General features: G+C 35.5%; 1 long non-coding RNA gene across 1 annotated transcript; it reads right to left on the bottom strand.

Annotated features, from left to right (window-relative positions):
- Positions 1 to 10,797: 10,797 nt before the first annotated feature.
- On the bottom strand, positions 10,798 to 11,571 carry LOC118487675. The gene is made up of 3 exons (XR_004882606.1): positions 11,491 to 11,571; positions 11,091 to 11,144; positions 10,798 to 10,985 (listed from the first exon to the last, which is right to left on the bottom strand). It is a non-coding gene; the product is annotated as an uncharacterized LOC118487675 (long non-coding RNA).
- Positions 11,572 to 27,114: the final 15,543 nt, after the last annotated feature.

Here is a 27,114-nt window from a genome sequence, read left to right as displayed (position 1 = left end):
AGGTGGTGGTGGCAACGATTGGGTGGCGGATGGAAGCTTGGCAAGCCGCTGGGCAATATCTAAGGACATGGTGGTGGTTAGGGTGACATGTTCGGCGTCGATGTTGGCGCTACGCTACAATTCCGGTGGAGAAGAATCAACGGCGAAAACTAATTGATTCGTTAGATCTCAGCAAACAGATTGTATTTATTCGCTTACGGATACGGAGGAAGCAGATGGGTTGTGGTGGCGTTGGCGGCGGTTTCAGGCAATGTTGACACCCTCGTAGTTGTCATTTTTGGGTTACGTTTAGATTGTCGATGGTAGCAGGTGGAGATCTGGTTTTTTCGGCGTCAATGTTGGCGAGAACAATAGATGAAGTTAAAGGGTCAAGTTTTGAAAAGCAAAAGAAAAGGAAAGGAATAAATCAGTAGGTATAATGGACCAATAAGATTGAAGCAGGTGTTTTGGTCGGTGGCAAAGGCCACCGACTTTGTACTTTAAGATATATGATAATTTACTATACAGTTTTTTTTTTCTTTTCTTTTTCATTGGTCAACATTCCATGTTTCTTTTTTGATTGGTCTAATATACTTTATTTTATAAAAATGCTTAGATTCATGATTTCCTCTTCACTGTATTATATGGATTAAATCTCTTGTTTTAGAGTAAACTGCCATTTTGGTCCCTGTGGTTTGGCCAGTTTTGCCACTTTAGTCCAAATCTCAAACTTATTACATCTGGGTCCCTGTGGTTTGCATTTTGTTGCCATTTTAGTCCAAAATCCAAAAACCCCATTTTTTTGACTGTTGCAACCTTCTATTTTGTCTTTTAGTTCAGGGGCATTTTAGTCATTTTGCTTTTCATTTATGAATCATCATCATAACATTTTCATCTTCCCTAAATCATCATCTGTTAGGATCTGAGGCTGTCATGATTCGTGTTTGTTTGCATAAAACTAATAAGTGCAGCGGAAATGAGTTGCAAACAAAGTAAACACAAACAAAGGAAAGTATAGATTGATAAACAATTGCTTTTCATTGAGTCAAATGATTGAAATATAAAGCAAATGATTACAGTAAAAGCTTACAATCTAAACTCCCCCTCAGCCTGATACACCAGAGTTGGTTGCACAAGATGAAAGGATGAATTGAGGAGAAGAACTCACTCAAAACGATCAAGTGTAACAGTACGGAGTACTGTCATACTTATAGGCAAACCAAACTACTGATATACTTCAGCTGACGTCACCATGATAGTGACATCTAACGACCTAACAAACTACAAATACTGTCCTATACAAACTACTGTTATGTAACATCTGATATTCACTAACATACAAAACATAAGGAAAGCTACTGCTTCACGTTCCACTGTTGTAGCCTTAGCACAGATGTTGAGTCTTCAGTACTTTCTTCAAAGGTGATCAGTCTTTGAGAGGGCAGTGCTTGAATCTTCAGCAGTACTTAGGAAACAGCAGTAGATAGAGCAACAGAGTTTGTCTTCAGCAGTTGTTAGGTAATCATCAGAGTTTGGTTTATCAGTTGTTGTAGTTGAGCAGCACTTAACATTTATCAGCTGTTAGATAACCACTGTCAAGGGGAGAGATTAGAGTAAACTGCTGCTTATTAGGAGTCCACTGATGGGATCCGGTTTTGGCTTTACATTATCTGTTCCTCTGTTAGGGTTCAATCCCAACAATCTCCCCCTGGAACAGATAATGCCAAAACCCTTCCTTATTCAGGACCTTTATTTTTCATCAGAAGTTCCATTGCTTTTCTTTTAAATTCTTTCTCAAAATCCTTGGAACTTGTATCATCCTCATCCCTGCACAGTGTAAGCTCAAGGAGATCCTGTAGATATTCAGCACTTAGGCCTAGTGCCTGATTCCTTGATATATGCTTCACTTCACCATTGAATCTGAGCAAAGTCAATACGTGGGTCTTTTGATCAGACATCCACTTTAGTATTTTTGAACTCAATGGGTTTCTTGGGAGAGCTTTATTATCTGATGAGTTGAGGGATAATGGCCTCGAAAACACATGCAAACTCTCAAACATTCTTTTGAAGGCTTCTTCAATGACTTTGTTTGCTACAGCTATGTCATCTGCAGTTTCTTGTTCAATGAGTTCTTGCCTGTCAATCTCTGAAGTGTCTGTTGCAGTGTTTGGTGATGCAGATTTGTTTAATGCCTTTTCAAACAGGCTCTGAAGCTTTGTTGAGTTGCCTTCTTTCAGACCCATTTTCATGATGATGTCTTTGAAGTACTCTGCTTCTTTTTCTTTAACCTCTGCCTCAGTCAGCTGTTTACCTTCTTCTTGATTTGTCTCAAGAGTAAGGTTGTCTGCTGTTTTCAACACTGTTTTGAGGTTGTCTATCTGCTGTTCAAGTTTCAACATTTGTTCTCGTTTCTGTGCAGCCCTTGACTCAGCAGTTTTTCTATTCTTCAGCCTTTCATAGGCTTCATCTGTTTGCTGCCTAGACCATTTTGATATGGCTTCAGCAGTGTCTATCTTGGCATCCACCAACTCCCTTTTCTTTCTTTTATACTCAGCAGTGAGATCCGCAATGAGCCTTTTGTACTTACTCCACTTTGGAGCAGTTTTCTTCTTTGTAGGATCATTTTTTATCTTTTGAATCCTTTCAGCCTCATGCTTTAAAGCTACTAAAGGCCATTCTTCAAACTGTTGTTCTTCAGCAGGATAGAATTTTTCTTTCATGATGAAGGCTAAAAGTTGTTCTCTGAATTTCTTCTTTTGATCAGCCTTTTCCCTTTCTAGTTCTTGTGTAAATTCTTCTATCTGCTTTACCTTTGTAAGGTAGAACTCCAGTCTTTGAGCAGTGGCTTCTTCACTTAAGCTTTCATTTTCACTATCAACCTTAGCTTTTATTTTAGCCTGCCTTGCCTTGATTCTGAGATAGTCATTTATATCTTCTGGAGACATGTAGCCAATGAGAGAGGAGAATTTTCTTTTTGAGGAATCTGCTTCTGTATCAAACTGCCTCATCTCATTTTTGATGGCTTCAAGTTCAAGTGGATATTTAGCAGCATTAGGATCATGACTACCTTCATCAGCAGTGATTGGATTTCTTTTTCTTTTTAGAAGCTGTGGTTGTGATATAGGAAGAATTAGGGCAGTTGTGGATGTCTGACTAACAACTGTTGAAACAACTGGTGTCTCAACTGCTGCTGTCGTTACAACTGTTGATGTGTCAGCAGATGTCTTCTGCCTTTGAGCAGGAAATGAAAGATGTGATGGTGATGATGGTGGTGGTGACTCATCATCAGGAATGAAGACCCTTCTCCTTTTTAATGGAGGGGAGGCTGATGATGTTTTGGGTGGATCAGTGGTTTGTGACTGTGATTGACTAACAGTAGTTGAAACAACTGGTGCTTCAATCACTGTTGTCACTATAGCAGATGTTGTAACATCTGCTGTCTTCTGCTTTATGGCAGGAGGCAGTGGTGGTGTGGCTTTGGATGATGGTGGTTTGATGGTTTTTGGTTTTGATGAGGATTTTTGTGTTGTAGACACAGGTGGTGGTGGAACAGTAGTTGTGATGGTGTGTGATGAGGTGGTGTGTGTTGGAAGTGTGTGTGTTGATGAGATGGCAGCTGTTTGGCTACTGACAGCAGTTTTTGAAACTACTGTAATATCAGTTGTTTTGGGTTTCTCAGGTTCAATGTGCATCCCATCTTCTATACCTTTCTTTTTCAACATGTTTTTCTCCCCCTTTTTGGCATTATCTGCCAGGGGTGTATCCATGAAGAAAATGGCAGATGGAGCTTTCTCACTTTGAGCATTCTGTTGAATGCTGGCCTTTATAGCCTTGATATCAGCTTGAGTATCTTTGAACCGAGATTCAACCATGTTGGTCAACATTTGCACTTGAAGAGCATGCTTTTTAGCAGCCTTTTGTTGTTGTTGTTCAAGCAGTGGTTGGAGGATATTCCATAGCTCATTTGCAGCAAATGCTTGTGGAGCAGGTGCTTGAGCAGGAGGAGCAGATGATTGGGCTATTTGAGCTTGTAACAGCTGCTGCACCATATCTTTTATTTCTGCAACTGAAGATTCCAGGTTTTCAACTCTGGCCGTCAATTCATTATATCTTGAATCATCACCTGAATTAACAGGATCATCTGAATCCCCACCAGCAGTGGTTGTATCAATGTGTGACTTAGGAGCTGTAGCCCAAAAGTCATCCATTGATGCCCCTTTTTCTTGGTACTGGGGACTTCTTTCTTCAGCAACCGATGAACCTTTGATGTTACCAGCAGCTAAAGATAACTTGCTGGTGGTTACCGATGTTGCCATGGAAGAAATTGCCTTCAAGGGAGTCTTAGTAATGTAACAACTGTCCAACTGAAGATCTGTTGATCCATCAGTTGTAGTTGCTGCTCCACTTGAACTACCACCGAGAGTTACTTGTAACTCAGGGGGTGTAACCTCCTCAACTGTTGCTTGGATAACAGAGATATTAACATCAGACCCAGTCACTTGTGGAGGTATGCTCTCAGTAATGGGTGATTGAGAGGAACTGGTTTTTGTCTGTGCAATATCAACTGCATGCAACAGGGGTATTATTGATTGTGGCATTATTATTGGTGAGGGTATGGGTGTTGAAAGAGACATGTCCTTGGGATCAGGACTGTGGAAGATAGATCCGAGTGGACCTAGAGCTTCATATTGTGGTGTCCCTGTGCTTACAACTTGATCCTTTTGTGAGGATGCAAGAGGAGTTTGAGGCTGGGGTTGAGATCTTTCTTCCAACTGCTGTGAGGAAGTAGCAGCAGTGGTTTTCGGTGACTTTTGTGTTGTCACTGGCAGTTGCTCTGGGATCTCATCTTCCAGAGTTGTCTTTGTTTTGGGTTTGGTGGGTTTTCTGGATGGTTTTCTTTTGGTCTTTTTGGTGGTGGCAGGTGTGGGTCTCAGAGCAGTGGGTCTGCTACTCTGATCACCTGGAGCAGTGGGCTCAGCAGTGGTTTCTTGAGGGTCAGTGGCAGTTTCTAAAATCTGCTCTGCCTCTTTTGTTTTTAATTTTATAGGTGCCATCATTCTTGAAAAAGTTTCTATTGTTAAACAGTTTATTTTGAATGAGACACCTTGTTTGGGCAGTTCTGCATCTTTCTCTACAAATGTTTGTTCAAAATAATAGCTTAGAAATCTCGGAAAGAGCAGAAAAGCCTTATTATCAGCGTTCTTTACCAAATCATCAAATATTACCTGGGAGTAGTTAAAGTTTTTATCGTTTAAAATTGCATACCCCAGGCTTTGAGTTTTTGTTGGTATCTCATTGAAGGACGTTGTTTTATTTGAAACACACATGAGCAGTGTGTGAAATAAAAATCTGGGTGCAGAAGGGAAGTAACCCTTTTGAAGGGTATCTACCTTTGGTTGTTCTGCATAACCCCTGTTCATGAAATCCTTTACTAACTCGTCTTTTGTAAAAGAGGTTTTTCCATTTAGATCATGGAGTTTAAAGATTTCAGAGATGGATTTCGGAGAAATTTTTACCTTCTTACCCTGTATCGAGGAGTTGATGGCAGCGATGATGTCTCCTTGTTTTTCAAGGGTGGCATTTTTCCAGAACTCTCTCTGGGTATCAAGGTAAATATGAGCGTCTGCTGTTATCAAAGTTTTGTACTTTGATGCAGAAAGGATGTCAAGGATGGAATCGAAGGTGTGGTTATCGGTAGGTTTTCTGAGTATACCTACATAGTTATGTGGAGATTTGTAGCGAATCTCCGGTGTTTCAGCAGCCATTTGAGTGGCATCTGCTGTTGTGGAAGAAGATGCTGGTTTTGATTTTGACTTCGATTTTGGTTTCGTCATTTTGGATGAAGAAGATCGAAGAAGTTTTTGGAGTTATGAGAGGGAAACTGTTATGAGAAGAGAACTTTTGGAATTCAATTCGACAGTAAAACCCTGTTTGGATTTAATCAGGGTTTTATTTAGGGAAAAAGTGATTGCTGATGTGGCAGCGGTTATTTTGATCTGAAGGCTAAAAACTGACCACGTGTCAAACATCTGATGGAATGGTAAATGATGGAGGACAGTTGTTTTGACAACTACTGATGGAGCAAGTATCAGTAGTTACAACGGTAATAAAATGAAACAGTGGGTGTATTAGTGGATGAAACAATGATTTTAAACATCAGTGTTTTTAAAGAGCAGAGGTTGACACTTTAGCAGTGGACAGACTTTAGAGAGCAGATGTTATGGCACAACAACATTTTAGGAACAACAGTGGATAAAAACCAATGAGGATCATATGTTTAACAACTATTTGTGCAGCAGTGTTTTGACTTTTGACAAATTCTTTTAGCACCTGTTTGTTCAGATGTAGAAAATGATTTGTTCTTGTAAAAGCACAATCTCTTGTCTATCATCTGTTGAGTACCAGAAATGCTATTCTCAACAATACACATTTTAGATGCATAATATCAAGATTAAATTGTCAGCAGTGATTCTCAGAAGTTTTGTTCAAGGTTTTGCCATCTGTCTATTTTTCAGACAGTGGTTTAGCATCCCAGATGATGAAGACATTTCTACTTGAGTTGCTCATTTTGTATCTAATTACTGGAACTAGAACATGAGTATCTCAGTAGTCTAAGTCAATTTGCAATCAATTTATGATCAGTGGAAACCTAACTTGAGCTTAATATGATTTCGATATGTGAGCCATTTCCTTTTGATTAAAGTTAAGGATAGTAATTACACACAAAAAGAAGGTAATTACATCCAAACCAGAGATGAACTTTTACTATAAAAAATGAGTAAAAGATCATAATATATTTTAAAATAAATAAAATACATCTGGTTTTTATTAAAAGGAAAACACCTTAAAAAAAATTCAAGGATGTTTTGGAGAAAATCCAAAAGAATCTGACACTCTTTTCAAGTAAATGATCAAATTATTCTCAAGTTATTATGACCATTATTTGGGTCATTTTCTTGTCAATTGATTGTAAATTTCTTTTAAGCACAATCACTGGATATGCCATTGTTACTAGAACAATTTCTGTATTGATGAATGCACACAGTTGTATGATGACCACTGAAGATCTAATTTTAACCTCAAAAGTGTTTTCTGCTTATGCTCTTTTCTTTTGATTTCAAAAGTTTTGAGATAGCTACACTTGGAGATTTGTTCATTTTCCCTTTTTTTTACCCTGTTTATTTACATGTTCAGAAATACTCACTAGGAGATTATATTTTGAACATGCTTTGTCCATAATCACTTTGAAGCAGTGTTTTGAGAGATCTGACCATATTTGATCATGTTTCATTACAGATTTCACATTACTTATGATTAGGACTGTTTTGACATTTTATTTTCTCATTGTGTTTTGGACAAAGTAGATTTGGTCCTTTTGAAGACACTCAACCTTGCCTTTTGAACACATGAGAAATTTTTGACTAAAGTTTTATTTCCCTCTTTTCCTTTTCAGCAGTATTCTAGTGTTTTAGATGAACACAAGTTTTGCTGAACTGAGGTACATACTTTAGTTGTTTATTGAAAGCATCACAAATATCAAAACAACAATTGAAATCAATTTTGAAAGCATTGAATGATCCCATAATTTATCAGATATTTTACAGATCTGAAAACTATGAGTGACATATGCATGAAAACACTTGTTGTGTGAGATTTGTGTGTCATATGACATCTTGGTTGATTTACAGAGTTTTTGAATAACCATTTTGACCATGATTCACTCGTTACTCTGTTTTTCAACTGGATACAACCAACCTTAGTATCAATGAATTTTGAGCTGAACTGTTATGTCAAATTGATTGTAAGATCGAATTTGACTGTCCAGGCTCTGATACCAATTGTTAGGATCTGAGGCTGTCATGATTCGTGTTTGTTTGCATAAAACTAATAAGTGCAGCGGAAATGAGTTGCAAACAAAGTAAACACAAACAAAGGAAAGTATAGATTGATAAACAATTGCTTTTCATTGAGTCAAATGATTGAAATACAAAGCAAATGATTACAGTAAAAGCTTACAATCTAAACTCCCCCTCAGCCTGATACACCAGAGTTGGTTGCACAAGATGAAAGGATGAATTGAGGAGAAGAACTCACTCAAAACGATCAAGTGTAACAGTACAGAGTACTGTCATACTTATAGGCAAACCAAACTACTGATATACTTCTGCTGACGTCACCATGATAGTGACATCTAACGACCTAACAAACTACAAATACTGTCCTATACAAACTACTGTTATGTAACATCTGATATTCACTAACATACAAAACATAAGGAAAACTACTGTTTCACGTTCCACTGTTGTAGCCTTAGCACAGATGTTGAGTCTTCAGTGCTTTCTTCAAAGGTGATCAGTCTTTGAGAGGGCAGTGCTTGAATCTTCAGCAGTACTTAGGAAACAGCAGTAGATAGAGCAACAGAGTTTGTCTTCAGCAGTTGTTAGGTAATCATCAGAGTTTGGTTTATCAGTTGTTGTAGTTGAGCAGCACTTAACATTTATCAGCTGTTAGATAACCACTGTCAAGGGGAGAGATTAGAGTAAACTGCTGCTTATTAGGAGTCCACTGATGGGATCCGGTTTTGGCTTTACATTATCTGTTCCTCTGTTAGGGTTCAATCCCAACATCATCATCTTCCCCAGATCAACTCACTCTCTCTTCTCTCTCTCTCTAGCACCACCACCACCACCGCCACCTCCTCCCCTTTCTCACCACCATCACAAAACCAGCATCAGCTTCGCCGTTCTCCATCACCAAACACAATCCTCTCTCTAGCTGAACCACTACCGCTCACCTCACTCGTCACCCCTTCACCCATCGTTCGCCACTATCACCATTCGGGAACCACCACACACCACCAACCCTCGCCGCACACCTCTGAAACACTTCCGCCGTCATTCATCGTCTCCGTCAGGTATTCTTCTCGCGTTTTCTCTGATGGGGTTTTTGAATGATTCAGCAATGGCAGTTTAAATATGGGTTGGAGCAAGAGCAAGCGGTGGTTGTGAGGGTGTACGGGGGTGGAGGGTGGTGGTGGTGGTGGGGAGACGGTGGTGGAGGGTGTACGGCTGATTGATTGATGCTGATGAAGGAGGTTCGAAGTTTCCCCAATACTGATGAACAAATTTTTGTTAGTTTTTAAACAAATCTGTTTAGGTTGTTGTTACGATTTACAATAAAAATAGGATTTGTAGAAGGATTGATTTGAATCCGAGATTGAGTTTTAGATCAGCATACACTACGCCAAATATAGGATACAGCCACACCAAAAAAGTGTGACCGTATACCTTTCGCCACACCAATTTTTTTCCGGTCAAGTGTGACCAAAGGTCCAGTCATCATAGGTATCATACGGCCACACACACTTTTTAGTGGCTAAAGGGTATTAAAAGTGTGGCTAAAGGGTATCAACATTTCTTGCTGGAAGTAAATATTCCCTCTATTAAGTGTGGCTAAAGGGTAGCAACAGACACATGAATTAAGTTTATGTGTGACAATTTTTGTTATATAGTCACACGAATTTACTATAAAGCTTGTTTTAGCCACATCTGTTAAAAAAGTGTGGCAAAAAAGGTTGTTGTAATCAAGCATTATGTTCGGTAAGCGTGGCTAAAGGGTAGCAACAGCCACATGAAGTTACTACATGTGTGCTTGTTTATATTATATAGTCACATGTATGTACTGTAAGTGTGGCTAAAAACCATTGTCTAATGGTTATGTATATCATTTGGTCACACATATTTTATTATTGTGGTTATTGTCTAACCTTTGGTTACACATTTTTTTTTCTTCCATGACATTTGCTATCATTCTGTCACACAAAACATAACAAAGCGACGATTGTGTGGCTAATGGTTATATATAGTCACATGAAATTTTGTAACTTTATGTGTGGCTATACTCTCACTTTTGTCACACGTATTTTTTTCTTCCATGATATTTGTTATCATTTCGTCACATAAAATAAAACAAACGAAGGATTGCGTGGCTAATGGTTATGTATACACACATGAGCTTGTAATTTTAAGTGTGCCTATTTTTAATCTTTGGTCACATAGTTTTTTTTCTTCCAGGACATTTGCTATCATTTGGTCACAAAAAGAAAACAAAGTAACGATTGTGTGACTATTCTCTAATCTTTGGTCACACATAATTTGTTTCCCATGACATCTGGTATCATTCCGTCACACAAAAAAGTGGTGATGGTGTGGCTAATGGTTATTTAAAGCTACATGAAATTTTAGAATTTTAAGTGTGACTATGTCTTATCTTTGGTCACACATATCTATTGTGGTATTGTGCGACTATTTTTGTGCAATAATCCATTTTTTTTTATTTTTTTTTTGGTTAAATAAAAACATTAAACATGAAAAAACTTACAACCCAAATGATATTAACAATAACATACCAAAATTCATACATAAGTTCTCAATTAGAGTACTAAAGCTACAAAACTTCTAAACAAAAGCTATCTACAAATGATGTAGCAATTGCAACAAAACCTGCATCACTCCGAGCAGCACAACACTTGCAACAACAGCAAACCCACTTGCATTCATGAACCTCTACGCTCTTTATGAGATATGACAACATTGCGTTCATGGTCATCAAACAAGTGGGCGAAGAGAGCATTACACAACCATTTGTGGAGTGTATGGACAAGATGGCAACCCTCTGGTTTTGCAAAATCTGCACATTTACGTTGTTTAAGTTTCAGGATCAATCTTTAAAATGTAATTGTCATGTCCTTGTGTATCACAAAACATAGTCTACACTTTTTAGGCTAATCTGAATTAAATGTTTGCTACTAACCTGGGGGATCAAGCTCTAAGAAAGGAAATCTACAGATCAGTTTCTGGATGCAATGTAACAATTTAAGGTGAATCAGAAATTTCTGGTTCGTGCAAATGGCACCATCGCGGCATCACCTGAGATCGACAAGAGAGTTGCGATCTCATTATCTGAGAGTTGGGTATCTGGGCCAGCATCAACTATAATCTCGAGGACTTTAAGAAACAAACCAAATAAAAAACAATCAACAAAATAAGCACAAGAGAACAAAAATCAAAATAAGTGAATTTGAGTATGAGATTAGTGCATGTCTTCATTACAATCTCTGGTTCTTGCTGCATTCTATTGCATACATCCATTAAATCCTCTGTTGCCTGTAAAATAATTAACAAAATAAGCATAAAAGATAGAGATCAAAATCTTGTAGGTTTCTCAATCAATATACAAAACCAAAGAGCGAACTCTACAACATGATACGCCTATTTCGAATATGGTCAACAAAATAGAATCTGCTTTAAACCATTTCAAGATGTAAATATGGATTTATGGAAGCTGGATCTAACAAACGTCAAAACACTTTTTTCTACTTTGCCGCAGCAACAATACGTGCAAAGGTAGAACCTACCTAGAACAGTTACAATCTGTAATCGCACCCAAAACCCAAACTTGCACAATCTAATGAAAATGGTAATAAATATTGTGTTGGGTCAGGATGTTTACTTCACATAAAGACAACCAACACCGGATAGAGTTGAGCTAACACAGAGCAAACCTCGGTATTATTGCTTGCTAACCAGCACCTGAAATGACAAAATTGGCTTTCTATCTAAAAAAAGACATTACTATGCATACAACAAAAGCTAGGAACAAACAACATATCTTGTGGTCAGGCTACCGGAGAAGAAAGTTGTTTGCGTTTGACGCCTGTGAAAACCTAATCTCTGAAGGCTGAAGAGTGTATATATACATACAATGTAAAATGTAATTTAGTATGTGTATATATGAATAATTTAATTTTAAAATAAAATATTAAATACTAATTATTGTGTGCATCTGAGTGAACATGTCGACGTAATCTTGGCTTAAACATGGTTAAAATTTTTAACAAGCCAACCCGACCCGACCTGAAACCCATTCTGACCTGGACCCATTCCGACCCGAACCCGTTCCGACCCGAACCCATTTCGACCCAAACCAAAACAACCCTTTTTTTGATCGACCTGTTCTGACCCGAACCCGTTTTGACCCGCCACCCGACCCGGCCGTTTTGCCAGGTCTAGATTAAAGCAGGAAAGGAGAAATGCTCGCCAAGAAGATAGCAAAAAACTTCAGAATGGTGTAATACTTTGATGGGATTTTTGTAAAAAACAGAATCACAGAACTGACTTCAACGGCTAATAATGCAGAAATGGCGATAATCATCAACAACCCGTTCTTGTTAATATCAAAAGCAGATGAGTTATCATTTGTCATACAAGTTCGAATTTTTGTTAGTGCACCCATGAAAATTGGGTTATGCATACATAGAGCGAACATCAAAATCCTGAAATGAAAAAGTTACTCATTTAGAACAATCTAGTCAACCTTAAACAAGTCAAAATTGAAGTTACCACGGTGATATGGAATGTTATAGATAACTACTTGCGATAATAAAATAATTAAGATAAAATATATGACTATTAGCCAATGCTTCAGTAAATCACTTTTTTGTTTATGTAGAACAATAACTTTCAGCATCAGGATTAGTGAATTAACCTGTTACTGTGCAATAAACCCGATTAATAACGTTTGACTAAACCAAACACCCCCTCCTTAACCCCAACGGGAAAGACTTGATTATTTTTTAAGTAGGAACGAAAATCACCTTGAACAAACACTTGTTGGTACCCAGGTGGAAAGCGATGGTGATCGTGTCACAGTAACCGCAATGTTTCCACCCTAGGGATGACAACGGGTCGGGTTCAAGTCGGGTATTGGTAATCCCATACCCATATCCGCTTGTAAAATCGTGTCCCATACCCGACCCAATACCCGTCGGGTATCAGGTTTACCCGCGGGTATCGGGTATACCCGTTGGACACAACTCCAAACCAACTATAATTCAATAGTATCAGCTTTAAGCATCCACCATTGATTAATAACCAATCTGTACACTAATATTATGTGGCCCACTATGCAAAGTTAACCATTAGATTTTAAATTAGTAACATCGAACTTCAATTTGGAATTTAATGAAACTAATTGCAGGCATCACAAACATGTTAATCAATATTCTATATAAAACCAAAATAAGAAGCAAAACAGAAACCGCACCTACAATTGCCGTTTTTAATCCATCGGATTACCCAATCTTCACCACTGATGTAAAAAATTCAATACCTAAACTAAATAAATGGTTACAAAGATAGTTAGTTTCATGATATTTATTTATAAGCCGACAGGCTATTCACTGCAAACGAAATAGGTTCCGATCTCTCACAACCTCACATCACAACCTCACATACATCAACAGTCGTCGATACATGCACTAATGCTTATGCCTTTCCTAGTGAGGGTTAGAGGTTTAGAAAAGTCCCCCACTCCCTCAACTATCCCATTAACATAAAATAAGTTCTCAACTAAACCAAAATATACTAAAAGGCCCCAATTCAAAAAATGAAAACCTAAACTAAATCACGTATCAAATGGTAGACAAAGGCATTACCCATAACCCATCTGTTGGTTCGATCGATTGCAAGGGGATATGATTTGCACCTGGATTCCGCCGTCATCGAAACCGCTCGTTCGACGTCGATTTCTCCTATTCACCTCCATTTTTGACCTAAAAACAGAAAACAATCCAAAAACGAATCAATAAACATGAAATGGACGAAATTAACGCAGAAAAACACAAATTATATACCATTTTCGGACCTCTTGATGCTTCGGTGACGGATGGTTCTGTTCAGAAGATGATGACCATTTGTTGTTGGATATAGATCCACTACGATGCATAGAGACGATATCCATGAAGCTTCTTTGTTGTGGTCATCTTAGTCCTCGTAGAGAGAACGTGTTTATCTCTCTTAGTCTGAATCGGAGCTCCGATTCATCTCATCGGAAATTCTTGATGAGGGATTGCAACGGTGGGAGTGATTTTTTTGGAGAGAGAGAAAGAAAAGGGGTTTCTTTGAGGAAGACAGATGGCTACTCTCCAAAGATTAGAAACCTAATGGCAAAGGGTGCAACTAACAATAGCAGGGAACATCCCAAGAGCAAGAGATACAACATATTAAAGCACTAGGATGTTACTAAGTACTAAAGTTACTAATTTATACTATATAAATAAATTTATATTTATAATTTATAATTTATAATTATAATATAATATAATATGAATTATAATTTATAATATATAGGTAATATTAAATATTAATATTAATTAATAATAATTAATCAATTAAATAATTAATAATAATAAGTATATAATATAATTATTTCTTACCATGATATATTTCAAAATTATATTTTATTTTTATAATTACTAGTCATATATCTCTTCATGAGTAAGGATGCAACCAGACTGAGCCTTATCAAGTTCGAGCAACAAAGCTCATTTATTTATTGACTTCGCACTCGTGCCTTGCATGTGAAGCTCATTGAGCCTTATCGAGTCTTAGTGTAATACTGATTTTATTTATATTTAATAACATTCACCCCTTATTTAGCATGTTTAAACTTGTTTATGAGCTGAGCTCGAATCTAAAAATAAGTTTGTTTAGTAAACGAGCCTAAGCCCGAACTTCACCTATCGAGCTCACGGAAAACTACCAATGATTACTATTGTCCATTGTGTTCCATTAAGGCCCAATATGATCCATTAACATATGTACGATCTACGATTGACCATTGTGATCCAGTAAGGTCTAAGATGGTTCGTCAAGACTAGTATAATCTACTACTGTTCATTGTGGTCTATTGAGGCCCAATATGGTCCATTAAGACATGTATGATCTAATACTGTTCACTGTGACCCATTAAGGCCTAGTATAGTCCATTAAGACATCTATGATCTATTATTGTCCATTGTAATCTATTAAGGCCTAATATGGTCCATCTATTATTGTCCATTGTGATCCATTAAAGCCTAATATGGTCGATTAAGACGTATATGAGCTACTATTATCCATTATGACCTACTAAGGCCCAATATGGTCTACTAAGACATGAATGATGTGCTATTTGCCATTGTGATCCATTTAGGGCCAATATGGCCAATTAAGACAAATATAATCTACCATTGTTTATTGTGATCCATTAAGGCCCAATATGGTCCGTTAAGACATATATGATCTACTATTGTCCATTGTGATCCATTAAAGCTTAATATGGTCGATTAAGACGTATATGAGCTACTATTATCCATTATGACCCACTAAGGCCCAATATGGTCTACTATGACATGAATAATGTGCTATTTACCATTGTGATCCATTTAGCCCAATATGGCCAATTAAGACAAATATAATCTACCATTGTTTATTGTGATCCATTAAGGCCCAATATAGTCCATTAAGACATATATGATCTACTATTGTCCATTGTGATCCATGAAGGCCCAATATGGTCTATTAAGACATGTATGATCCACTGCTAGACATTGTGACCCATCTAGGCCCACTATAGTCTTTTAACACATATTATCTAATATTACCTATTGTGACCCATTAAAGCCTAATATGGTTTATTAAGACATATAAGATCTCTTATTGTCCATCGTGACCCATTAAGGCTCAATATGATTAATTTACACATATATGGTCCACTATTTGTCATTGTGATCCATTAAGATCCAATATGGTCCATTAACACACATATGATCTACTATCGTTCATCATGATCCATTACGGCCCTATATGGTAAATTAAGAAATGTATGATCTACTACTGTTTATTGTGGTTAATTAACACCCAATATGGTTCATTACAACGTATATGATTCACTATTGGTCACCATGATCTATTAAGGCTCAATATGTCCATTAAAACGTATATAATTATAGATCGAGATACGCTTGGTACCGTACCTACGGACACCGAAAATCGCAAAATATGGGTACCGGTACCGAAAATGTTCATTATGGTACTGCACAGTACCGGTATTTGAATGTAAAATGTGGTAAAATACTGGTACCATACCGAACTAAAAGGACAAGTACCAAGAACTTTAAAAAGTCGGTACTGAATCGATACCTAAAATGTTTCGATACGAGAAATTCGGTACTGGTACTAATATGCATATATTAAATATACTAACATATTTTTAAAATGTAAACGAGTAGTAACAAATACGGTTTAGAATATATAATATTAATTAATAGTTTGAATTTTTAAATATGTAGTAAGATTTGTTTTTGTTTTTTTAATATTAATTAAGGTAATCTTTTATTGAGATTATTTTGGGGGGAAATTTAAATTTTAGGATGAAATATTTTGGGGGAAAATTTTATGATGAATGGGGGGAATCGAAATATTTTGGAGGGAAGTTTAAATTTTAGGATGAAATGTTTTGGAGGGAACTTTTAAAGATGTAGTTAGTTTAACATTTGGTCACACATTTTTTGCATGACATTTGAAATCATTTCGTCACATAAAATAAACAAAGTGATGATAGTGTGGCAAATATTTATGCAAACTCACATGAAATTTTGTAATTTTAAGTGTGATCATTGTCTAATCTTTGGTTATACAAAATAATATATATGGCCATATGTATTTGCTTTTAGTCACATTATTAAACATATATTGTGGTCATAGATCCCAATTGGCTACACTACTATAATGTGGCTGTTTTTTCTTAACGTGTGCCCAAAGGTTTCGAATACATCTGTTTTAGTCACATGAAACAAATATTATGGCCATAGATCACATCTAGCAACATTTTTTAGCGTGGCTAATAAATGTCACACTTTTTTTTTTAAGTGTGGCTAAATGTTTTGAATACACGTGTTATTGGTCACCTAAAAACAAATAATGTGGTCGTATATCACATTTAGCCACACTTTGCAAGTGTGGCTAATAAATGTCACATTTATGTTCATAAAGTGTGGCTAAGGTGTCAAATGCATGTGTTTTTTGTCACATGAAACAAAAATATGCGGCCATAGATCACATTTGGCCACACATTTCGAGTTGTGGCTAATAAGTGTCACATTATTTTCTAAAAGTGTGGCCAAAGGTTCTGAATTGGTGTACAATTGTCACATTAATAAAAAAATGTGTGGCAAAAGGTGTTTTAAAATGTTATGAGTGACCTTTAGCCACACATTTTTCAAATGTGTGGCTTGTCTGTTTTGCCAAAAGTGTGGCCGTAGCCCATTTTTCACGTAGTGATAATCTTCAAACGTTCAGATTTGTGTCTGAATAGTTGAAGTTGTTGATCTATATTGTTATTCTAAAAAGAAAGATTCAAATCATTAGTGTTTTATGTGAATTCTGATTTGAATCTGACTTGATTGAATCATTAGTTTTCAAACTGATTTTTGATACAAGTTTCAATCATTTCAGACAATTTACAAAATTTTTGATTTTTGGTACACCTGTCACCGAATGCTGAGGAGGTGGCGGTAGTGGTGGTGCTATATTGAGAGAGGAGAGAGAGGGGGAGGAGGTGGTGGTGGTGCTATAGAGAGAGAGAAGAGAGAGAGGTCTGATTATGTTAGGGATGATGATGATGGTTTATTTGGGTTTTATTGATTAAAAAAAACTAAACATTTAAAAAATGACCAAAATGCCCCTGCACTAAAGGACAAATTAAGCAGCTTTCAACAGTCAAAAAAGGGGATTTTTGGATTTTGGACTAAAATGGCAACAAAATTCAAACCACATGGACCCAGATGTAATAAGTTTGAGATTTGGACTAAAGTGGCAAAACTGGCCAAACCACAGGGACCAAAATGACAGTTTACTCCTGGTTTTATTATACATTTCCTCTTCAATATATGGATTAAATCTCCAATTTTATTATACAATAAACGTATGTATTTTGATAGACATATAATTCTTTTTAATTCTTTTTCCGTTTCGTCGCAACGTGCATGTCCTAAATACTCGTTTTAAATAAATAACATCAATTTCAAAACATTAGTTTAGACTATAATAATATATAAAAAATATTAGGAGTGTGATTTGAAGATCTGATTTTAGCCCATTACGAAACGATGTCCAGTTTTGGTGTGAAGACTCATGAAATATTCTATTATTCTTTCGTTTCAGTGATTGTTGTGTGTTGGAGAATGTAGTTAAGAAAACTTAGATATCACTAAATTCATAATGGTATATGGTGTATGTCGTAACTTGAGTTGATTGATCATTTTATGTAAAAAAATAAAAGAGAAATGAGAATCAGCTTATGGTTTAAACATATTATTATTCTATACAATTGTATCCCCCCCTCCCCCCTTTTTTTTTTGCAAATTTGTAATTTTAAGGTATTAAAATACAAAAATATAATAAGAATTCTGGTTAAAGGGGCTGTCTTTGTATCAATGTGTGGAATCTCATGTCAGGTTTAGGTTCATAGTCAGGTTCATAGTCTAACACGATTATCGATTTATGCCGGGTCCGGCATGCAAACATGACATATATAACACTTGGTTCATGTTACATAAAACGTGAGATGAGTTGAAAGAAAATAAAAACCCTAACCAAGTGTGCATAATTAAATCAAAGTGGTTATCAAAATTCTCATTTACTCTACCCTAAAACCAAGCAATTCACATGGCACTCTTTTCTTTACGAGAATCCATACCCACAATTGAAAGCAACCATCTTGCCCACCAGATCATACAACTTTAATTAATTATACAAATATTAAATATTTCGTCCCATCATAATCTTTTTTTAAGTAATATAAACAAGCCATAATCAGTAAGAACGTAAATGAAAAACAACAAAACAATACATAATGATTACCAAATCCGTGAGCAAAATTTGTTATCAATTTTTTAGAATTCTAAAAATGAACCTTTCCAAACTCACGACACTACTAGAGTACTAGAATTCTTTTATTATATCTCCAACGATTGTAACAATCAACATAACATATATTTGCATCTATAAAAATTTAATGTAACTATATACTTATCTTTTTAAAATTTACTAAAGCTACATTTTGTTCGAACTAAAAGCTACAACATTTACATCTAAGGTTATATGTACTGGGGCGCGAGAAAGAGCCATAGCGCCGCTATGGCGTCTAGAACACCGCCCCCAAGGGCGCTATGTTTCAAAAATGGGTGGAGGGCACCAGATTTTTCGCGGCGTTATTGTTGTTTGGTTAATTGATTTGGCCAATCAAAAATAGAAGAGTTTTTTTATATTAATTAATAAAACTTAAAATTATTAAATAGGTAATGATGGGTAGGGGCTTTATGACTACGGCCTCAAATTGCATAACGCCCCATAAAGCCCCTTGCTGACGTGGCACGACACGTGTCGCATAACGCCCCCAAAAGGGCTTTATGACTACACATGGCCTAAAAGATATGATTATATGATTAACTAGTATTAAGCCCCTGCGTTGCAGCGGTTGTCATAAAACTATGTTAAGTAGTAACAATACTATACCATTGTCAGCGACCACCAACATCGGAAAAACTTGTAAAAATAAAATAAATAAAAATGGGAAATAAATAACGCCGAGTGAAAGACAGACGTAAAATCTTTGAATCACGCACGCTTGCTGCTGAGAAATTAAACCGAAACATAAAACATAAAAAAAAATAACTAAGTCCATCCAGGACCTGCGTGTTGGACGAACTTGTCTAACGCAGAAAAATAAATGTGACGCTACGGGCAATCAAACAGGAAAAAATATATGAAAAAATGTTGAACCCCACACGCACGTTGAGGTGCTTTAACTTACAAAATTTAGAACGAAACGAAAAACTTGGAAAAGTTGAAAAGTATGGTGAACCAAAATTGAAAATAAAAAAGAGTTAGGATTAAATTGCAAAAGATGAAAAATTTTGGGTTAAAAGTAAAAAAAAACAAAGGGTCTAAATTGTAGAATTGAAGTTATTTATTAATTTTAGATAAAGATAAAAATAAGTGATATCTATATATTGATTATTAATTAATATTAATATTAAAAGAAATTTATTAAAAAATATAAATAAAATTTATGAGGTTGGAGGAGAGAATGACATGTGGCATTATTTTGAGTCTTTTATTATAAGTTAGATTATTAGGTAGATAAGTACTTAGATTTAATTATAGCTTTAAGACTATCTACTATGGTGAACAATTTCCACAACCGGTTGCCACATGGATAATAGGACAAAAAATTTGAGCAATTTTTTAATAAAAAATTCACCATGGTGAACGACCGGGTTGTTTCACCAACCAAAGTTTGCAACCTAACTTTACAATATTTAATTGCTTTTCTCAATTTTCATGATTTAAACAATAATTATAAATCATATTTATATAATAAAATATTAGTTTAGGTTGGGTTGGGTTGGGTTGTGAATGTGGGTGAAAAATTGGATTGGGTTGGGTTGTGTAGGTGGAAGAGAGATAAATTAGTATTTTATTAAAAGATTGAGTTGGACTGGTTTGTGATAGTGGATAGTTTAACAAGCCTAGATTAGCGTATTCCACATGACCCGAGTAAAATCTGAATAAAATTCATATGCTTTCAGAAACACTCGTGAATTTCTCAACATCTCAACACTACTTAATAGAATCGGACAAGAATTATAAGAATAAGAATGTAAAAGACAAAAAGTGTCTTATAGTGATTTAAATGGTTCGGCCTCTCAAACATAATCCATAGAAAAAGTTATCATAAATTTATTATAATACCATGTTAGATAGTAGGTTTCTCCTATCGGTGGATGTTGATTGATCAATTAGAATCCATGTGTCAACCACGGATTTCTTTTTTTATTCACTATAAATACAGCATGTGTTGGCGTTTTTTGGCATACCCAGGTTCGAATCCCACCACTCGGTCCATTCCCTTGTTGAGGTCAGCCTCAAACCCGTTGACGTCAGTATATTTTTTATTTAAAAAAGAAGTCTTTTTCCTTACATTTTTTTTAATTTGAATATGTATTTTGTTTTTATTTATTATTTTTTTTTTTTTGCGGTTTAACGCTCTGCAACATGTTATTTGTTTTTTTCTTATATAAAGTTTTCGTTGAGAAGTGTTTGCTTCTATCTACATTTTTAATTAAATTTTGTTAAACTTAAATATCGTTTTGTTCTCGCTCCAAAACATGAGTTGTTCAGCTGATTAATAATAAGAGGAATAAACTTTTCAACCTTTAAGTATTGTTAGGATAGCAACATATTACCCTTCTCCGTAGAGTACACATATTATAGTGAACCTTTTGCCCAAAAGTTATATCGATCCACCAATTAACTATTAAAAACTCATTAACGTCAATTATCTCATTTAGATAACAAGAAAAAAATCATTTAACCCAAATTTTGTCCAACAAAACAAAAAAAAATTAAAATCAAAAGTCAGCACCTTGTAATCTATCTTTACAATTATTATTATACCCGTATGTTACGGCAGGGTAAATCTAGCACCACCATCATTGTTTTATTGTGAATCCACTACTTCTACTATTACACCCCGCGTGCTACGATGGATAAATTTAGCTAATTGTCAATCCACCTAGTAGCGTCACCATCTAAACAAAAGAAAGGTAACCATGGTTTTATTTTTGAAAGATACAAGAACCATGACTATGTTAGTTTCATGGGTTTGGGAAAGACTCTGGAGCATGAGTGGTCAAAGAAAGAGATAAAAGGCATACTCAACTTATAAGGAACAAAAGGCATACTCAACTTATAAGGAACAAGAAACAGAAATAAAGGCACCAAAACATTCAGTACTACACTTGAGCATTGAGTACAACAAAGAAAGCACGAACCACTTGATATCTAGTATATATATAGAAGAAGGATCCGTTAGAAACCACTCTTTATTGCGAGAATCAATGTGAACACAACCAAAAAAGAGCTAAAAAACACACAATTTTTTTTTTAATATTTTTTTCTTAAAAATCGTTGTATTTCGTTATTAAAAAAATGGCTACTAAAAGTAGCGACTTTAAAGTAAAAAATATTAAAAAAAAAATTTGTGTGTTTTTTAGATTTTTTAGGGTTTTTGAGGGTTTAGTTTTTAGCATTTAGCTTGGGTGGGAGGTGGGGGTTTAGGTTTGGGGGGGGGGGGGGAGTTAGGTTTTTTATGTTATTTTGTTGTGTTCACATTAGTTCTCGCGGTTCTCGCAATAAAGGTTGTTCTTTGATGTGCGTTTGTGTGTATATGTTTTAGGTATATATTTTAAGCCCTTTTTACACTTTAGCCAAGTTTTAAATTTATAAAACACGATATTTACTAACACTAAACACACATATGAGCAAGTGCACCCATCGTGGACGTAGTATAGTGTTGGTAAGATACCGAGGTCGTCCAAGGACACAAGAGCTTTTAGTACCGGTTTATCCTCAACGTCTAATCAAATCAAAATGTTAGAAAAAGATTTTTTTAAACTAAGAAAATAAAACTAACTAAATGCTGAAAAATAAAATAAAAATAAAAACAGATAGACAAGATGAATCACTTGGATCCGACTCGTGTGTTAGTATAGCCTTTGATTATTTTCGCATTTTTGCACTTGTTTAAAAGATTATCTTAGTTATTATAGTAGGCCCCTCTTTTGAAGGCGACGTTACCCTCAACCCAGTAGTTTGAGTCAGCAAGGATACAATCCTAAAGGGTCGGATTATTGAAAGATAATGAATTAAGTTATTAATGCAAATTATGGTAGGCCCCTCTTTTGAAGGTGACGTTACCCTCGACTAAGTAGTCTGAGTCAGCAGGGATACAGTCCTAAATAGCCGGGTTATAGTATTAATAGTAGTTTACTTATGAGGGGGTCAAAGAGTTTGGATCCCCGCCATCCAATACCTTTGGGTATTGAAGGAGATCCTACTAAATTTGACCCAGGTCCCTTGCAGGACCTCTAAACGCTGAACAAGGGCAAGACCCTTACCAAACCGTTCCCTTAACCCCCAACCAGGTAGCCAACATACCTCCATATAGACCGTGGAGATATGAATGGTGAAAATCTTTTATTTTATATAGACAGTAAAATAATGCCAAGACACCACGGACAAACGATAAGGAAGAATCACCTTCAACATAAGAAACTAGTTACTAAAGTCATTAATACAAAACCAATTAAGAAGTGCAAAAGATTAAAAATAAAAAGTATTATGCTAAACACTTGTCTTCACCAAGTGATGTAAGAGACTTAGGCAAACATGGCCTTGATTGTCAAGAACTCTTACGATCAATATTGGATCCCGAGACGACTCACACACTCTATGATGCACAATGGATGATGGTGTTGTGATGGTGTTGTGATGGTGGTGGGTGGTGGATGAAGTGTGAGAGAGGTGGTGTGCCAAGGGATGAGTTGAAATGTCCCCAAACACTCCTATTTATAGGCTGAACAGAAGCCTAGGCACGGCCCCGTGTCCGCTGGGCACGGCCCCGTGCCCGTCTGACACTATCTCTCCTCATTAATTGTAATTCGCAATTACAATTAATGCGCCTGCAGTACTTTGGGCACGCCCCCGCGTTCACTGGGCATGGCCCCGTGGTGAGCAATAAAAGTTTCTACAGGTTTGTCTTTTCTGCTGCTTCTTGGGCACGGCCCCGTGCTCGCTGAGCACGGGGCATGTTCAGCCTTCTGTCTTCCTTGTTTTGCTTGGGAGGATGCTGCCGAGGGGTCGGGCAATCCACTTTTGTTCCTTTTCTTGTATTTATGTTAGATTTAGCTCTCTTTTAACTTCTTTTGTTAATTTGAGCTCATTTCATCCTGAAAATACAAAAGGAAGACAAAAACACACTTTTTCTAACATTAGTACTAAAAAAGGGTTAGTTTTATGCCACAATTGATATAATTTATATGTTGCATTTTGCGCGTATCATTCTCGCATGAACCCTACCCTATGTGTGTGTGTGTGTCTATATATATATATATATATATATATATATATATGAGAAAACTCAAAAAACCTTTGTAAAAACCCCATGTACCATTTTTATTTTTTTTCTAAAAAAAATAGGAAATCTAACATACATATATTGTTTTTCAACATGCGTGATTATGGTTTTTCAACGTATGTGATTAGGTTTTGAGTTTTACAACGTGCGTAATTTCATCGCGTACGCCTGTACGTTAAGGAATATTTTATTTTACACTTTCTCTTATATATATATATATATATATATTACGGGCGAAATTCTATAGTCCATGATCCTGAGTGTCTAAGAATCTTGAGTTAGTTCAGGATCCTAGATTTTGACTTTTCACGGGAACCCGAGTTCGTTTGGTATCCTGAATGCAAATGAATATTGTTTTTTTTTCTTGGCTTGTTTTTGTTGGTAAATCATAATGGCTACTGACTTAATCTAAGCTAATTAGCCGGAGATACATTGAAGAATACGCGGAATGGGTCTTGTTTTTCAACATGCGTGATTATGGTTTTTCAACATAGGTGATTAGGTTTCGAGTTTTACAACGTGCGTAATTTTATCGCGTACGCTTGTACATTAAGGAATATTTAATTTTACACTATATATATATATATATATATATATATATATATATATATATATAGGGTAAGATTCATTTGAGAACCACCCTTATTGCGAGAACCAATGTGAACACAAAAAAAAAATACCTAAAAAATCCAAAAAACACATAATTTTTTTTAAATATTTTTCTAATAAAAATCGCTATATTTCATTACCCAAATTTTTTTTTCGAGTAATAGTTATGGATGCACATGTGCATATGTATCATTTCTTGGACAAATTCCATAATATATTACTAGTAGTAGAAAAATGCACTTTCATTTATATTACAATCTGCAATACACTACTTTTTACATTACCAATATTAAGAATGCACATGTGCATCATTATGTATAACCATCATATAATGTGTTTTGGTACAAAAAGTTTGTGATTTTAAATGATGAAGTAGGCCCACATACATGTGTTTTGGTTAGTTATATCTAGTGGTTGATAGTTTGATTTTATATGTCACTTTATGATGTAATATGTTGTTTGGATGGTATAAAGGGTGTTGATGTACATGTAATAAAGTGAAATATTGGTAATAGTATTGTATTATGGATGGTAAGAGGCAATGGTATTGTATTACGGATGGTAGGAAGTAATGGTAGTGTATTATGGATGGTATAATAGATGAAAGGGAAAGTGTATTCAAAGTGGTGTACCAAAACACGTCATAACATGTTCATACATATAGATGCACATGTGCATTTCTAGTGTTGTTAATGTTATAACAAGTTCATACATATAGATGCACATGTGCATTTCTAATATTGTTAATGTAAAAAGTAGTGTATTATGAATGGTAGTGTAAATGAAAGTGCAATTATCTGATATTAGTAATGTATTGCGGAATTTGTCAAAGAAATGATACATATGCAAATGTGCATGGATAATTGTTACACATTTTTTTTGGTGACGAAATATAGTGATTTTTTCATAAAAGATAGAAAAAAAATTAAGTGTTTTTTGATTTTTTTAGGTTGTGTTCACACTTGGTTCTCGCAATAAAGTGTGGTTCCTAACGGATCCTTCTCCTATATATATATATATATATATATATATATATATAATGTAAGTATCTATAGAAAACCCACTTTAATTTAGAAAACCCGGGAAACTCAAAGCCCCCGATGTTTTTTTTCTTGAAAAAATTTACACATGTTATATACATGTTTTTAAGGGTTTTGGGCAAAAAAAATCAAAAAAGCGCCGAGTAGATATTTAAAAAAAAATAAACAAGTTTTGGTGTAACACATATTACAAATATGTCAGATGAATGTAACATGTGTTACACCAAAACTTGTTTATTTTTTTTAAAAATATCTACTCGGCGCTTTTTTGATTTTTTTTCCCCAAAACCCTTAAAAACATGTATATAACATGTGTAAATTTTTTCAAGAAAAAAAACATCGGGAGCTTTGAGTTTCCCGGGTTTTCTAAATTAAAGTGGGTTTTCTATACATCCTTCCCCTATATATATATATATATATATATATATATATATATATATATAGGGTCAGGATCTAGAGAAAACACTCAAAAGTGTGAGAACGGAGAGAACACTTATGGATCGTCAGATCAAAACAATCTATGGACTAGATGACACGGTGGCATTTTCGTAAATAAAATCAGTTTTATTAATCTGGCGCGGTTCATTAAGGTTAAAAGGGTCTTTTGACTTTAAATAAAACGCCAAACTCACGCTATTAAAATCCCACCTCAACACACATACCACACTTCATCGTAATATAACGCCATAGATATAAAACGCCAAACTTTGTTTTTAACCGATAAAGCTGAACAAACAGTACTAAAATGACGGAACTTTATTACTAGCATTTACTGCAATAAAAATCGCGCCTAGAATACGCGCCAAAAACTTCCTATATAAACAAACTCTCATAATTACTAAAATTCAAACCAAAACCACAAAAACCTATATTTTCCTCTACACCATTCATCTTATAAACGCCAAAAAAACCAAAATATCAAAGATTCAAATCCATGTTTCTTTGATATACACAATTTTCTCAATAAACTTTCACTCTATGTAATGAGCAAGATCCTCAATATAAACGCCTAAACATACACAAACCACAAAACTTCAAAAAATTCATTTCATGGAGATTCTGTTTTTGTTCTCTATAAAGTTTAGCTAAACGGGATGGATAACATTGTTACACATCTTTCTTGACTGAGGATTAACAAGTTTTATTTAGTGGCGTTATTGTTTTTTTTTGGCGTTTCATTTCCTTGCCCGATCTTATATTCTTTGTTATTTAACTTCGAAGTAGCATGTTATGAATAAAGAGATAGAAAAAAGAAAAAGATGCAAAAAAAAAAAAACGCCAAACTGAGAAATGTCTGTGTTCTATAGCATTGAAATAAAAAAATGCTAAACTACTCTACACTGGCTCTCAAAGACCATCTGTATGTGTTCTGTAAGAATGACAAATACAAAACGCCAAACTACTCTTCACTGGCTCTCGAAGACCTTGTCGATCTTCTTTTAATTACGGCCTGTTTGCATGTTGATGCCTAGTGTCCATAGGCTTTGCAGTTCTGACATTGTCTTTCTTTGGCCCCGGGTTTCGACTTTGATTTCTTTTTGTCAATTGCTATCTCCCGTTTAGATTTCAGGCGCTTCCAAGAACCAGAACCTTTGGATTTATAACCTACAGGGACTCTTATCGG

This window comes from Helianthus annuus, chromosome 15 (genome assembly GCF_002127325.2).
Source record: "Helianthus annuus cultivar XRQ/B chromosome 15, HanXRQr2.0-SUNRISE, whole genome shotgun sequence".
Lineage (NCBI taxonomy): Eukaryota > Viridiplantae > Streptophyta > Magnoliopsida > Asterales > Asteraceae > Helianthus > Helianthus annuus.
This window is presented reverse-complemented; position numbering and strand designations above follow the sequence as displayed.